The 14,192-nt window shown below is 40.2% G+C and overlaps 1 pseudogene; it reads right to left on the bottom strand.

Moving 5' to 3' along the window:
* Positions 1-6,053: 6,053 nt before the first annotated feature.
* Positions 6,054-7,222, bottom strand: LOC105308797 (annotated as a pseudogene).
* Positions 7,223-14,192: the final 6,970 nt, after the last annotated feature.

Genomic DNA, 14,192 nt, shown 5'->3' with positions numbered 1-14,192 from the left:
TCTCTTCAAAACGCTGTTAAGATGCAAATCTTAGAGCTATTAACAGCACGATGGTTAGAAAAGAAAAGGGCAGTCTTCCAGCAAGCGTGTGTTAGCCGAACTGAAGCAGATCTGGTGACCTGAATGGGTGAATTTGATAATCAAAATACACTGAACACCAGGGATGTCGACTAACATTTGTAAGATTAATCTTGGAGTACTCTATGCCTAGCACTGGGCTAACTAGTAAATTACTTGAAAGTGACTATGAAGTGAACAGTGCAATCAGGAGAAATTAGAAATACTCCTAAGACTACTTTGTGTGGAAACCAACAGGTTGAATTCTGCGATATTATAAGTGCCTGGTCAGTGATTAAGTGGAACTAAATAACATGAGGTTTACCTATCAGATGGACTGAAGTTACAATCCTTCTCTGTGGCCCTTATAACTAGACTTCAAGGAACACTCCCTTTAAAGAGCTTTGCAACTGGCACCTTGGAGGGCTCAGCAGGATCACAGCTGTCCTCTAGAGTAGTTCCTGGCCTCTGGGTCTCTAGGAGCACCTCGCAGTCTAGGCATAGCTGTTCTTGGCCACCTTCATGGGAGGTGGGAGTGGAAGAGGTGGAGAGCTTGATAAGGAAGGCATCTTAGGGTGTGAGCTAGAACACACCCTAGAGATGGTCAGTCCAGCTCCCCCTCTCCCCCCGCCCCCCGGAGTTCATGATACTCCACAGAGCAGAGAAAGAACAGGGATAAAGAGAGCAGTGCTGGACATCCAGAAGCTCTTGGTTGAGGCTGCAATAGGCAGGAATGGGTGCATGGTTGATCAGCCTGCTCTAGGCCAGGCACTGTGTTAACTGCGGGGTATGTGGCATTTTAACAAGAAATGGACTCTGTCCACAAGAGCTTACATTCTGTTGGGGCAGGAGACAGAATAAATGTGTAGCAAATAATTATCATTAAGGACTATGGAAAAGAGAAAATAGGATAATATGATAGAGGGACTACTTTAGCTGTAGGCAGTACGGAGGTATCTAAGGAGAACTCAGAAAGGTGACATTTTATCTAGTTCATTCAGTAATTCAGGAAACACTAAGCACAGTAGTGAAGTGAGCAAAAGTTGCTGCCTCCTCAGAACTTAATTCTAGTGAGAACAGAGTAGAAAACAATATGTCAGATAAGTAATAAGAACTAAGGAAAAATAAAAGCAGCATAAGGATTGTGATGGAAAGTGCTGTACTAGATGTTCAGGGAGGACCTCTCTGGTGTGACATTTGAGCAGAGAGTTGTGCAGCCAGAGAGCAAGCCTTACAGATTAGGAGGAAGAGTGTTCCAGGCAGGGGGACAGTAAGTCCAGAGGTCAGTATGGCTGGAATGTAGTGAGCAAGGGAGAGAGTGGGAAGAGGCAGTGGGAGGGAGCCTTTTGAATGATAGATGTGCCTGCTGTGTGAATGGATGCCAGCAGCACAAGCAGTTCGTAGACTAGTACAATCCAGGTGAAAGATGATGGTGGCCTGGCACAGGGTGGGGTGCTAGGGTTGATGAGAAGCAGCTGCATTCAGGATATATGTTGAAGGTACAACCAAAATGATGTGCTGATGGATTAGATGTATGGGACAGAGACACCTCAAAGGTAAACAACTAGATGAATGGTTGTCACTTACTGGAATGGAGAGGATGAAGGGAGAAATGGCTTTAGAGTAGGATGAAATCAAGTTGTTTTTGGACAGGTTAAATGTTAAAGATTTTCCTCTACATTTTATTATGAAAACTTAAAATGTTTAGCAAAGTAGAAAGGATTTATAATGAATACCCATATACCCACCATTTAAATTCCATCAATGTTTTGCTGTGCTTATATTATCACAGATCTCTCATCTATCCATCCTTCTTCCATCCATCATTCCATCTTATTTTTGATGCATTTCCAAATCATTGCAGTTATTAGTATATTTCCTGCTAAATACTTTAGTATGCATAACATTAACAGGCATTAATATTTGTTTTAGTTTTTTTGTCTGGGGTAAAATTTACTTTAAATGAAAAGTACAAATCTTAAATATACATTCTTAATGGATATACTGTATAAAGCAAACTCCTGTCAAGTTGTAGAATATGACTGTCATGCCCAGAAAGTTTTCTTTCTGTGTTAATCCCCACTTCCACCTCCCTAGTAGCAGCCACTGTTCTGATTTTTTTCCACTTTAGATTGGTTTCATTAGTTCTATACTAGAGAATAGATATATATATATAGAGAGAGAGAGATCTTATGCATATGTATAGATATATGGAATCATACATATATACTCTTGTGTCTGACTTCTTTCACTTAATACAGTGTTTTTGACTTTCATTCACGCTGTTGCATTTATCAGTACTTCATTCCTTTTTATTGTTGAGCAGTATTGATATGGATATGACTTAATTCATTTTTTAATTTTTGGGTTTTATGAATAAAGGTGCTGTAAACATTCTTGTATGCCCACAAACGTCTTTTTGTGGACAAACATAATCATTTATTTTGAGTATATACCTGAGAGTGGAATTGCTTGGCCATAGGGTAGGTATATGCTTTAGTTATATATATATAAAACTTGTCAGACCTTTTTCCAAAGGTCCACTAACAAAAGAACGGGTCGTATTATGGAATGCTGTGCTACTTAAAATGAAGTAGAGCCATGTGTATCAACATTAATAAATTTCAAAAACAAAGTTGGGGGGAGCAAATTTCAGATAAGAACATTCAGTATGATATCATTTATATAAAGTTTGAAAGCATGTGAAAAAATACAGTTTTGGATACTTATGTAATAACAGCATAAAAGCATGTTTTGCAAAAATAATCTTTATTTCAGGATAGTGGTATCACAGGGTGGCAGAGATGAGGAATGGGATCAGAAAGGTTCAAAATAGGCTTCGACTATAATGTATTTCTTTAAAGGTTGTATTTCTTTAAAAGCATCTGACAAACGTACATGGCTATTTAACATTAGTAGAAGATAGGTGTAGGGTATATGAGAACTCCATACTATCTTTGCAACTTTTTTGTAAATTTAAGATTATTTCAAAATTAAGTCTATTTTTTAAAAATGCTTGGTATGTACTGTGGCTTACAGTGATGTTTGAAACTGAATCTACAAAAACAGACCAAAGGATCTCATATCACTGATGAGAAGACCACCTTATGCCAAAAGTTTATCAGCTAAAAGTGTAAAGCAGACATGAAAGAAATGTCCTACACTGATGGTAATGCTGTTGTGCATGTCTTGAGTGGAGAAATTTCTAAAGTGATACTTTTTGCAAAGATTTTGTGTGGACATTTTGTTCCAGATTTATTGAAATATAACGTACAATTAGTTGCTCATATTAACAGTATGCAATTTAATGAGTTTTTAAAAATTATAGTTGGCATAAAATAATATGTTAGTTTCAGTTATATAGAGAACTATATAACTCACAAAGTGGTCACCCCACTAAGTCTAGCACCCCTCTTCCACCTTACGTATTTATTACAACATTGTTGACTATTTTCCTTATGCTACATTTTATATCTCCATGACTATTTTGTAACTATCCATTTGTACTTCTTAATCCCTTTGCCCTTTTTCACTCTCCCCACCGCAAACCCCTTCCCCGTCTAATAGCCCTCAAAATATTTTCGGTATCTATGAGTTTATTTCTGTTTCTGTTGTCGTTGTCTATTTTGTTCTTTAGATTCCACATGTACGTGAAATCGTGCGGTATTTGTCTTTCCCTATCTGACTTACTTCATTCGGCGCAATACCCTCTAGGTCCATCCAGGCAGTATCTTTTTCCATCCCTTCATTTTAGTCTGTGTGTGTTTTTAACTCTGAAGTGAGTTTCTTGCAGGCAGTATATATAAGAGTCTTGCTTGCTTATCCATTCAGCCACTCTATCTTTTGGTTGGAGCACTTAATTCTTTTCCATTTGAGGTATTTGTTGATAGGAATGTAGTTATTACCATTCTTTATTCATGTTTTTGATACCTGATTTTTCTTCTTAAGAAGTCCCTCCAACATTTCCTGTAATACTGGCTTGGTGTTGATGAATTCCTTTAGTTTATTTTTGTTTGGGAAGCTCTTTATCTGTCTTTCGACTCTAAATGATAGCTTTGCTGGATAAAGAATTCTTGGTTGTAGATTCTGAGTTTTCATCACTTTGAATATTTTGTGCCAAGCCTTTCTGTCCTGCAAAGTTTCTCTTGAGAAACTTTGGGTTTCTCAAAAAACGTATGGGTATTCCCTTGTAGGTAACTAAGTGCTTTTCTCTTGCTGCTTTTAAGATTCTCTCTTTGTCTTTAACCTTTGGCATTTTAATTATGATGTGCCTTGGTGTGAGCCTCTTTGGGTTCATCTTTTCGAGGACTCTCTGAGCTTCCCGGGGTTGTATGCCTATTTCCTTCACCAGGTTAAGGAAGTTTTCCATCATTATTTCTTCAAATAGGTTTTCAATTTCTTGTTCTCCCACTTCTCCTTCAAGTACCCCTATGATGCAGATGTTGTTACATTTAATTGTGTCCCATAGGCTCCTTAAATTATTATTATAGTCTTGGCTTTTGTTTTCTTGCCATTGGGATTGGGTGTCCTTGGCTTCTCTGTTCTCTATATCGGTAGTTCGATCCCCTTTTTCATCCACTCTGTTGATTCCCTCTAACATACTCTTCATCTCAGATAATGTATACTTCATTTCTTACTAGTTCCCCTTTATAATTTCCATGTCCATTTTTATGTTTGTTTGTTTGTTTGTTTGTTTGTTTTTGGTCTCTTTGTTAAAGTTCTCACTGAGTTCATCTACACTTCCTCTAAGTTCATTGAACGTGTTTATAAACAGTGTTTTGAACTGTGCATCTGTTAGATTGCTTGACTTTATTATTCCTGGATCTCTGTTCTGTTCTCTCATATGATTTGTTTCTTTGTCTTCCCATTTTAGCTGCTTTTCTGTGTCTGTTTCTATGTACTAAGCAAAATTCCAAAGTCTCCCAGTTGTATTACTGTGGCTTTGTGTAGTAGGTGTCAATCAGCACAGTCCTGAGAGGGGTTCAGCTGGAGGCCAATTTTAGCCTCAGCCTGTGCCCCTCCAAAGCCACCTGTAAGCAATCCACAGGTCCTATACTTATAGTTGCCTCTCGAGGCCACATCAGAAACTGAGGCCAGCTGCCTCCAGTGTGAGTCTTGGTGCTGCTCAATCAGGAGCACCTGACTCCCCAAGGACACCTCTGGATATGGCTTGGGTGGGGCCATGAGTTGCGGGAGGTGGAGTTTCAGGGAATCCTCTGGGCATAGCAACCTCTGTTATCCAGTTCAATGACATCTCAGCTGTGGTGGCACTGAGTCCAAACAATGGGAGCAGGGGAGGGCTCAACAGAGGAGCAATGAATACCGCTGGCACTTAGGCCGGGGAGAGAGCCTCACCTCCGGCTCTCACTCCGACAACTCAATGTCCCCCTGTAAGTCCCTGATGTCCCTTATGCAGCTAACCCAGCGCTGGTACTCAGAGCAAACAGGTCCGTCACCACGAAAGTCCAGTCGCAGACACAGCCACTTTAAGAGACTTTTAAGAGGCATATGCAGCTGCCGGCTGCTGCTGCCACAGTCTGCCCCACTCAGCTGATGGGGACCTTATAGCCTCCATCTTCACTCCCTCCTACCTTCTACCATTGCAGGTTGATTAATTATTTCTCTTTCTAGTCGTAATGCTTCTGTTCATCTAGATCCCAAGTGACTTTGCATGCTGATTGCTCTGTTTCTGTCACAACTTTAATTTGGTCACAAGAGGGATGAACAAAGCCTCTGTAAGCTACGCCATTTTTTCCTGCCCCCCTAAAGTAGTTTTTACAGGTATTACTTATCTTGCATACTGATGTCATCATACATACAGAGCAAAATCAAAGCTTTTATATTTAAGTTTATTCTTCATTTAACTTTTAAAACACTACTATAGTTGAATATTAAAACAAAAACAATAGCAAGTGGTGAGCATATTAAGATTATAGTCCTTCACTCATTCACTACTACATATAAATGGCAGCAGGGAGTGAAATTCACTGGCCTCTTTAAGAGGTCTGACACTGGACATCACCCCTAGCATGTGTTCATCTCCCTCATGTGCTTCACCATTGTCATAGTGCCATCTTTCTTGACTTGGTTCAAAGTCCACCAATCCTACCTGGTCCATTTTATCAGTCTCTTCTACTTCCTTTCAGGTAGGAGTTTTTCAAGCAAAGAGGGTTTATCAAGAGACAGAAAGCCATTCTTAAGAAAGTTGACTTTAAATTCGATGATTAGGCATCTCTTTTCATATGGTCTACGATAAATTGGCATGCCTTTGTTTCGCACACACTCGATATCTCCACGCTTGACTATCTGACTGGATGAGAGGTGATGACTGTGGTTCAGTTGTCAAGAGTAGATACTGGCTTTTGCAAGCCATACAATGCTTCAATCAGCTGTAAGTCCATACACATGAAAAGATTTCCTTGTCAAGTAAAAGCAGCCTGGTCCTTCTGATCTAAAACAATGATAATATCTAGTCCTGGTCCTTGATCTCCTTCACCATGGAATGTTATCTTCTGGCTATCTGTCATGCCTTTGTCAATATGAACTTCTAGAACCTTCTCCTGAATTATCTTCCGTCCATCGCAGCTATTATATCTATCTTTAGGATTGATCCGTTCCCCATGGTACTGGCACTTCATACACGCAGACTGAATTTGCTGAACTGCTCCAGGTTCTATCGGATGAATTCTTATTTGCATCCCATACTTCAGCAATTGGGACAGCATTCTACTGTTCCTTTCTTACCACCTGGGCCTTCACATTGCTCACAAATCACGTTATTTTGCAAAGCTAATTTTCTTGTTGCAGCATTTTATAAATCTTCTAAGGATACTGGGAGCTGATGTACAACATTTTCACCTCTCCTTTTTCTCTGCATCCTTCCTCTTCCTCCAAAAAAACATATCAAAGATGTCCATGGGGGAGCCAGAACCACCACCTGCTCTACCTTCTTTAATTGTCCGTTCTCCTCCTTTGTTATATAATCCCCTTTTGTTAGCATCAGAGAGCACTTCATAAGCTTGGGAAATCTATTTAAATCTCTCTCTATTTGGATTCTTATCAGGGCAGTACTTCAAGGCCAGTTTCCTGGAAGCCTTTTTCAATTTTTCTAGGCGATATTAAGTTTGACCCCCAAAACATCATAATGAGTGGTTTCTTTCACCATTTTTGATAGTTGGTGACCAGGAGCAGGCCAGGGTGGGTGTGGGGGAGCAGGAAGAAACATATTGCTGTGCCCCTTCTATGGTCAGCAGTTTCAGGGAAAATTGAGTGGTCCAGGCAGGGCCAGAGTTTCTCCCTGAGTCTTCCTCCCGGAGAAGCCCGCATCTTGCCTCTGGGGGCACTGTTTCAAAGAATTTTCATCTGGAGGGACACACCATCTGTAAAATTAAAGGACATGATGACACAGATAGCAGAGACAGTTTCCTTGTTTAAGTTCTGGATTCGTCCTGAGGTTCCTAGTCACAGTTTAGCTTAAGAAACTGAGTCAATTTTGTCATGTGCAACGGATTCTTGTAACACACATAACACTTTATGGTAATTTTAATTGCCCACTTATTTGTCTGTAAGCCCTTACTGTAGCACCGTTGGGTGCCCAGTACCTAGCATTGTGCCTGGCCAGTGTTAAGCAGTCAATAAATATATTCAGTTGAAACTATGTTTCTGTCTTTCCTAACTGTTCCCACCACTTAAGGTCTTAGACTCCCAAGTCCTTCATGAAGCCTTCCACATCAAGTAAGAAGCTATGTATAATGTCCAGGATGTGCCTGGCACAAGGAGGCTGTTATCAGAGCTACCTCCTTCTCGGCCCTAGTTACTCAAGTCAGAGTGGTGGCTCCCTCCTTGGCGCACCTGTATCTCATTTAATCAAGTGGCATCTACTCATACTGACTTATCTTAGAATTATTTGCATTTCTCTTTTAAGTTTTCAAATGTGATTATAAATGCCAGGAAGCAAGCACCTAGCACAGCGCCTCATAAAAAAGAACCAGCAGTTGTTGAACATACAGCTGGATGCATAATGACCAGTACTTGAGAGGTGAGTTGGAGGTTGGTAGTTCATTATTGGCCATGGGAGTCCTTATATTAAGTGAGTCACAGGGTTGATTCAGGGAGCCTGAAAAAAGGGTAAAGCTGAATCATACTTTTGCAGAATGTATGAACGCTGTTTGAAAATCTGATAAAGCCGTAACAGCTAACTACGGCTGAGAAATAGCTGTGTTATTCCCTATCTCCAAATGTCTGACTACTTGATAAAGGCTGCTAATTTGTCCAAGCTGAATAACTGGAACCAGAAATGAGGCATGAGAGCACATCCGAGTTTATAATGACTTCAGTTCTGATAAGGGGAAACTGAATGTTGCCAAGAGAAGAGCCCAGAAGCTCTGGGTTCAGAACTGTTTCGTACCTCTCACATCGGACTCACACTTTTCTTTGGCCATGTCTTCTATAGACAATTAGTAATAGTCTGACTGATTCAACCTTTCTGATAGAGTGTAAACTCTGGAGGGCCAAGAATTTGGTTTATCTAGCTCAATGCTCAGTCTCCCAACACCTAAAATATGCCTGGTCCTTGTATATGGGGCCACAGGAGAAGCTCTATATGTATTTATTGAATTCATATCTCTAAAATACTGGACACAGCTTATTTATATGTCTCTCACTAAAATATTTATTATGTCTAGATCTGTTTATTTGATGCAGATGTCAAAAGAACATTTTCAAGTCCAGGTTCCATGTCAGTGATCTCCAGTGTCTTATTCACTAAGGTATCTCTGGTGCCTAAAATAGGAGACACTGTCAATATTTATGGAATGAATGATTTAAGTATTTGATTAGTGAAGTTTAAATTGAGCAAATAAATGGAAATGATATTTAGTAAGAATGCTATGCTACATTTGTTTTAACACCTTTAGAGTTTATAAAAGTGCTCTCACAAATATCCCCTTTTGAATCTTACAACAACCCTATGAGATTTATTTTGTCAGTTTTATGGGTGTGGAAAAGGCTCAGAGGCATCAAGGGGCTTGTCTAAGATTACATAGCTTGCAGGTTGGGACTTGAACCTAAGACTTGATTCGAAATTTTATGATCTTCCTACATTTTCATGGATAGCCATGGAAGGTAAGATAAAATTAATAGAAAACCATAAATATTTTATCATTGGAATTATAGAATCTTAGAGTTGGAAGTGCTTACACATCACAAATTCCAGAACCCTCCCTCATTTTAAAAAATAGGTCAATAAGTTTTAGAGAGTTTCTATGATGTATCCAAAGGCACACCTCCAGCTTAAGAAGTAATTACACTGAAGCTGACTCCTCTACTTCCTGCCTCAGATTTCACCAAGCTTGGAAAGTGGATTGAGCCTAAAGGAAACCACGCTGCCCTCTGCTTGCCTGCACCAGTGGCCCCTGAAAGCTGGGCCCCTTTCTCACAGAAGCAAGGCCCTTGCTAAAGGAGACTTTATCTTTCTCTCTCCCTCTTTCTGTCCTTCCTTTTTCCTTCTTTCTTTTTTACCTTGCAGATGAGGGATGAGGGTTGTAGAAGAGGCATTGAGCCAAGGCTTCCTACTCCTTCCCCTGTGCAATATGGTTTTGATAAAGGTCTCCGGGTTTGAAAGGTAATAAAAATAACCACACTTCACTCTCCATTTATTTACAGTTTTTGAAGTGTTCACAACTCAGAGCCCAGTTTTGTTTTACTTTCTTTTTTTAAATAATGTTTTTATTTTTCAGTTACACTTGGCATACAATATCGTATTTGTTTCAGGTGTACAACACAGTGATTAGACATTTATATAACTTACAATGTGATCACCCTGACAAGTCTAGTACTACCCATCTGACACCATACATAGTTATTACAATATTATTGAGTATATTTCCTATGCTGTGCTTTACATCTGCATGACTATTTTGTCACTTCCCCTTTATCACCCACTTCCCAACCTCTCTCCCTTCTGGCAACCACCAAAATGTTCTCTGTTACCTATGAGTTTGCTTCTGTTCTGTTTATTTATTTTTTTCTTTAGATTCCATATGTAAGTGAAATTATAAGGTATTTGTCTTTCTTTTTTTGACATATTCCACTCAGCACAGTACCCTCTAAGTCCATCCATGTTGCTACAGATGGCAAGATTTCAATCTTTTTTTATAGCTGAGTAATGTTCCATTGTGTACAGGTACCACCTCTTTTTTATCCATTCGTTTATTGATGGACACCCGGGTTGCCTCCATATCTTGATTATTGTAAGTAATGCCACAATGAACATATGGATTCACATATGTCCCTTCAAAGTAGTGTTTTGGGTTTCTTTGTATAAATACCTGGAAGTAGGATTACTGGGTCCTTCCTTGTCTCTTGTTATAGCCTTTGTTTTAAAGTTTGTTTTGTCTAGTATAAGTGTGGCTACCCCAGATTTTTGTTTGTTTCATTTTCATGAAATATTTTTTCCCATCCCTTTACTTTCATTCTGTGTATGTCTTTTGAACTGAAACGAGTCTCTTGTAGGCAACATATGTAAGGGTCCTGTTTTCCAGTTCATTTCCCTACTCTATCTTTTTATTTTATTTTTATTTTTTTATTATGATGACATTAGTTAATGAAATCCAGTAAGTTTCATGTGTACAATTCAACAGGCATATATATATATTGCATTATGTGATCACCACCCATAATTAGATTTCTTTCTCTCACCAAATATTTGACCCCTTTTACCCCATCTCCCTCCCTCCTCTCCCCTGCCCACCTACCTTCTAGTCTATTGTTCATGTCCATGAATCTCTGTTTATTTGTCCTGTTTGTTGCTTTTAGGTTTATTTCTCACATATAAGTGATATGTGGTTTTCAACTTTTTCTGTCTGGCTTATTTCACTTAGCATGATTATCTCAAGATCCATCCATGTTGTCACAAATGACAGTATTTCATCTCTTCTTATGGCTGAGTGATATTCTGTTGTATATGTGTACCACAGCTTCTTTATCCAATCATTTGTTATAGGACACCTCATTTGCTTCCATGTCCTGGCCACTGTGAATAATGCTGCTATGAACATAGGTGTGCAAATATCTTTTCAGATATATGTTTTCAAGTCTTTAGAAACTATCCTATCTTTCGATCGGATTTAATCCATTCACAGTTAAAGTAATTGTTGATGGATATGTAGTTATTGCCATTATGTTATTCATACTTCTGACCTTTTTCTTTCTTTCTTCTTAAAGAAGTCCTTCTAACATTTCTCATAATACCGGTTTGGTGATGATGAAGTCCTTAACTTTTTCTTGTCTGGGAAGCTTTTTATCCGTACTTCAGTTCTAAATGATAGCTTTGTTGGGTAGAGTAATCTTGGCTGTAGGTTCTTGCTTTTCATCTCTTTGAATATTTCATGCCAATCCCTTCTGGCTTGCAAAGGTTCTATTGAGAAATCAGCTGACAGTCTTATGGGGGCTCCCTTGTAGGTAACTAACTGCTTTTCTCTTGCTGCTTTTAAGATTCTCTCTTTGTCTTTAACCTTTGGCATTTTAATTATGATATGTCTTGGTGTGGGCCTCTTTGGGTTCATCTTGTTTGCGATTCTGAGCTTCATTTCTTCTATTTCTTTTGCCAGGTTAGGGAAGTTTTCTGTCATTATTTCTTCAAATATGTTTTCAATTCCTTGCTCTCTTGTACTCCTATGATGGAAATGTTGGTATGCTTGCAATTGTCTCAGAGACTTCTTAAATTATCCTCATTTTTTTTTATTCTTTTTTTTTTTCTGCTCTGTTTGGGTGTTTTCTGCTACCTTACCTTCTGATTTGTTTGATACTCTGTCTCATCTAATCTACTGTTAATTCCTCCTAAGGTATTCTTTATTTCTGACTGGTTCTTTTTTATGTTTTCTATCTCCATTTTTGTGTTTTCTATATCTTTGTTAAAATTCTCATTGAGTTCATCTACTCTTCTCCCTAAGTTCATTGAGCATCCTTATAACTAGTTTTGAACTCTGCATCTGGTAGATTGCTTGTCTCCATTTTGTTTCTTTTTGGAGCTTTTTTCTGTTCTTTCATTTAGGACATGTTTTTTTGTTTCCCCATTTTGGCTGTCTCGCTCTATTTGGTTCTATATATTAGGTAGGGCTGCTGTGTCTCCTGGTCTTAGTAGAGTGGCCTTATATAGTAGATGTCCTGTGGGACCCAGTGGCACAGTCTCCCTGGTCTCCTGAGCTGGGTGCTCCAGGTGTGTCCCTTGTGTGGGTTGTGTGTGCCCTCCTGTTATAGTCGAGCCTTGTTGCTGTTTTCATGTCAATGGGAGGGATTGATCCATGGGCTGACTGGTTGTGAGGACTGGCTGGGGACTACAACGGAGGAGCTGTTGTGTAGGGGCTGACCCTATGGAGCAGGATTTGCTTAAGCAGGGCTCTAGTGCCTCCCCAGTCTGCCCTTTGGGTGTGTCGTCCTCAGATGTGGCCCCTGCTGGTGCTCTGGCTCAGTCTGAAGCTAGCCACTGGGAGTGCTAGCCCCAGGACTTCCTGGGAGGGGCCTTGCTATAGGCCAAGTTCAGCCAGAGCCTGTGCCCTGCTTGGGGCCACTCGGCATGAGCCACCAATCAATCTGAGGATGGTTACCACCTTAGCCGGGCTTGAAGATGCCTGGGTAAAGCCGAGCTGCAAACTGAGGCCAGCTGCCACTAGTGCCAGGCTTGGAGCTGCTCAGCAAAAGGTGTAGGGCATCTTGAGACCAGATGCTGCTGTTTGGATTTTGTGAACCTTTGAAAGATTTTAGGAAAGCCTGTAGCATGAGCCAAGACAAGTCATTTGTATGGAAAAGCCACTGGAAGTGGCTTGGGTGGCCCTGCCAATTGGGTGGGGTGGGGTCTCAGAAACACCAGAGTGGGTGACCAGTGTTAGCTGCATTGACTTATATGAGGTACTTAGAGCAGTCAAAATCATAAAGACAAAAATTGTAATGCTGGTTGCCAGGGGATGGGGGAAAGGAAGAAGGGGAAGTTATTGTTTATAGATACAGTGTTTCAGTCTTACAAGATGAAGAGTTATGAGGATAGATGATGGTGATGGTTGCACAACAATATGAATGTATTTTAATACCACCAAACTGTACACTTAAAAATGGTTAAGATGGTAAATTTTTATGTATATTTTACTACAATAAAAAAAAATATGTCCACACAGAATGATGTGGAGAGTAGAACAAAACTAAACTGTGTTGTAAATCCTGATTCAGAATCATAAGCTTCACTGTCACAAACTAGGCTGGGGAACTTGTTCTGGAACTTCTTAGGAGTTTGAGACAAGGGAAATCAATTTTGGGGATCTTATGAAGAACTTCTTATGGATATTTCTGTAATATGTCTTTGCAAGTATAGATCCAAACAAAACTGACTCGGTTTAAAAAATTAAAATTGACATACAAAATTAGGGAGAAGACCAAGCAAAATGACATAGATGACAGAGGCTTTGTTCATCCCCTCTTGCGACCACATCAAAGTTGTGATAGAAACATGGAGCAAACAGCAAACAGAGTCTCTTGGGGTCTAGATGAACAGAAGCCCTACAATTAAGGAGAGAAATAAGAAATCATCCTTCAATAATAGGAAGGAGGAGGGGGTGAAAGGCAAGTCTGCCCAATCCCCAGCGGCTGATTGGGACAGAGGCTACAGCAGCTGCAGCTGGCAGGTGTAGACAGTTCCTCTTAAAAGGGCTGTGCCTGTGAGCAGACTCTCGTGGTGACGGACCCGCTCACTCTGAGCACCAGCACCAGGTTGGCTTCTCAGGGGGCATCACAGACTTATAGGAGGACACTGAGTTGTGGGAGCAAGGGCTAGAGGCGAGGCTTTCTCCCTGGCAGAAGTGCCAGCGGTATCCATTGTTCTGCTGTTGAGCCCTCCCCCGTCCCAGCGTGTAGACACAGTGCCGCCATAGCTGAGATGTCAGCAAACTGGATAATAGAGGTCACTCTGCCTAGAAGATTCCCTGAAACTCCGCCTCTCCCAACTGGCAGTCCCACCCAAGCCACGTCCAGGTGTGTCTTTGGTGAGTCCTGTGTCCCTTGCTAAGCAGCTCCAAGACCCATTTGGTGGCAGCTGACCTCAGTTTCTGGTGTGGCTTCTTGAGACAACTATAAGCACAGTATCTGTG

The sequence above is a fragment of the Pteropus vampyrus genome, unplaced genomic scaffold (assembly GCF_000151845.1).
Source record: "Pteropus vampyrus isolate Shadow unplaced genomic scaffold, Pvam_2.0 Scaffold627, whole genome shotgun sequence".
Taxonomy (NCBI): domain Eukaryota; kingdom Metazoa; phylum Chordata; class Mammalia; order Chiroptera; family Pteropodidae; genus Pteropus; species Pteropus vampyrus.
This window is presented reverse-complemented; position numbering and strand designations above follow the sequence as displayed.